This window comes from Motacilla alba, chromosome 4A, assembly GCF_015832195.1.
Source record: "Motacilla alba alba isolate MOTALB_02 chromosome 4A, Motacilla_alba_V1.0_pri, whole genome shotgun sequence".
Taxonomy (NCBI): domain Eukaryota; kingdom Metazoa; phylum Chordata; class Aves; order Passeriformes; family Motacillidae; genus Motacilla; species Motacilla alba.
The window spans coordinates 2,280,955-2,283,954 of NC_052045.1; positions in this window are offsets into that span (position 1 = coordinate 2,280,955).

Here is a 3,000-nt window from a genome sequence, read left to right on the forward strand (position 1 = left end):
GAGACAATCCTCTGCCGTTGGGAGAAGGTGTTTATGCATGTTTTATTCTCTGGAAATCCTATAAGTGAATGATTAGAAAGCCATGTTTCCATTTATTTTGGTCCCCAGATTGAAATAATTTAGGTTTACTAAAATAAAAGAACACTGGGAAGTGCAAAGCCTCTATATGACAGTTAAAATGTGTGGACACACTAACTCATGGATCTAGTATGCCTTTAACAGAGTTAAATCTGATAGAAAACAGCTTTTCTGCCAGATCTGGAGCATTTTCTAAACCCCAGCCTCGATGGCAATGGCTTATAAACCTGAATTTATTGCTAGTGAAGTGAAGCAGATCCTGGCCTTGACCTCCAGCTGCTTCTGGGGGGTTGTTACTTACTGCACCTGCTCTAGAGAAGGGGGAATTCCATTTGGAGCAGCGTGGCTGGGGCTGAGGGGCAGAGCAGGAGCTCTGGGGCTGTCCCAGGCAGCTGCACTGCAGGGATGCAGCTCTGGTTCATATTTCCAGGGCATTTCTGTGCTCATGTCCTGGCTGGGAGCCTGGGGAAATGCCTGGGTGCCAGGAAAAACTCCCTGCTTCCCCAGAGGGAGCACAGGCACGCTCAGGATGTGCAGGTAAAGCCCTGAAGGATGACATCTCTAAAGCTTTTTAAAGCAGGGCTTTCATCTCTAAATGCACACCCCGTGTGCAGATACAATAAAAATAGGGGCTGGTCAGTGAAGGCACAACCAAAATCCAGTAGTCAGCCCCTGTAGCTGACATTAATGTACATTCTTTAGGTCTCAGATGACACATGAACTGGAGAGCACGCTAGCCAAAGGGCAGTGGCCTTTTTTAGCTAATAAACAAGACTCTTCTTTCTCCTAACTTCAGGGATTTGTTGAAAACGTGGTCCAGAATGCATTTCCTTACCCTGTTTCTTCCCACCTTCTGTTTTTTTGTCTCTATTCATCTTCCCAAGCTGCTATAAAAACTTCCATGTGTAGGCTGACAGTTAAATCAGAATTGGGGAGCTGGCAGAGCAGGATGAAATACATCCATTCAGCACAACTATTATATTTTCTTATTCTTAAGTCTCGCTCATCTTTCTGTACATTCTTTTCTTGCACAAAATAAAACAGAATATTCACTCTCCTGGAGAAATAAAGTTGTGGTTTTTGTTGGTTTTTTTTTTTCAGCCGAGTACATTTGACACCAGCTGCAAAATTCACAGGTTAGAATTTGTTAATATCTGACAAAGCAGTCAAATAAAGGAATACCAAAGTGCATTGCTAGAGCAGGGTGGACAACAAATCATTTGAGAGGAAGATAACGCAACTCTCTCACTCTTTGTGCTTCTCAAAGCCTGGTTACATCCCTTTTGGTATTTTTTAGGATAGTTAAATCTTTCCAGGCACACAGCTTGCCATGCCATACAGACTCTAAAGCTGCTCCTGAACTCTTTTGGTGCTTCACAGACTTTGGACTACAGTGAACTCTTCAGCTAGGTGAGATTATTGACACAATCATTGTGCCATAACACAAACATTTTATTTTCTGTAATGCCTAAATGCTCCTTGCCCTGTCCCATGCTATTTACCCAACTACTACTCCCTAACAGCAATTTATATGGCCAAGCCATGCCTCCATTTATGTTCCTACTGGTTCCAAAGACACCCTGACACTTTTTGTGTTCCCCCCAAGAAGAGTTTTTATCCAGAACCTCATAACACTGAACTTTGAAGATTTACTGCAGTGTGGAAACCCAGGGCACTGGGAATATTTCTCTCTGACTCTGACCCTCATTCATGGAGAAAGTTTCCCAGACTTCAAGACAGACTGGAATCCACAAAAGTGTGGAATAGATTAGAGAGAGCAGTGTAGGTGCGTCACTTGGGGAGAAATTGAGGTTTTTGGGATTTTTAGTGTGGTGTGGATGGAAGCAAGAGGGAGGGCACAGGGTGTTATCCTGGGTTTCTTCTCCATGGGTTTGGGTGGGATTTTGGAATTGGGCAGAACAGTCTGCATTGGGGCTCTGTGGGATCAGTTATTGGGTTAAAAGGGGAAATAATCCAGGTGTCAGCTCTTAATTGGGTAATCTTAAAAGCCCTTGTAACCAGAGATTGTTGGCCATTCTGTGCCTTCTGATGCAAAGCTGCTGAACTCACAGCAGTGAGACTGTTTCACTGACAAGAAATAACAAACAGCTGAGTCCAAACATGCAATACCATCTCAAGAGCCTTCAATCCAGACCCAGAGAAACCCACAACTGAAACCCCCACACTGCAGCTCTGAGATATTTCCAAGTATGACTCCTCCTGTGTTCTCTGTAAGGAAATATTCCGCTGTGCCTGGGGAACCCACAGCCTGATCTGGGGACAGATTATCCCTGCTAAATTCACAGGGCTGCTCAGCACTGCTCCAGGAGGAGACTTTCACCGAGAATGAAGCCATTTTACCTGATCAGGGAACGTCAACATGCAGATTCTCAGCTTGTCAGGAGTCCTGTTCCAGCAGCAGTGTGTGTGCAGCTCAGCTCCAGAGCCAGGACAGGGGTCTGGCTGGGCAGAGGAGGGAGCAGCCCCCTGCCCTGAGGGTTTTCCCTTGCCTGAGATAAACTGAGAGATGGAGAGGAGCCTGAGATAAACTGAGAGATGGAGAGGAGCCTGAAATAAACTGAGAGATGGAGAGGAGCCTGAGATAAACTGAGAGATGGAGAGGAGCCTGAGATAAACTGAGAGATGGAGAGGAGCAGAGGCCACAGCAGAGCAGGGGGTGCACACACTGCAAAGGGAACGAGGTGCTTTCCACACCCACAACAACACACCAAACTGCAGCAGGTCCTTCAGGGCTGAAGCCACGCTGGGATCAGACATCACCAAACACCTGCAACAACTGACAGGGGTAAAGTTTGGAGCCCAGAGCCTAGACAGACAGCTGATAGCACCTGACAGGAGAGGGATGGTCCTGGTGACTTCCTGAGCTCTTCCAGACCAATTTCTCTATCATTACATCACGGG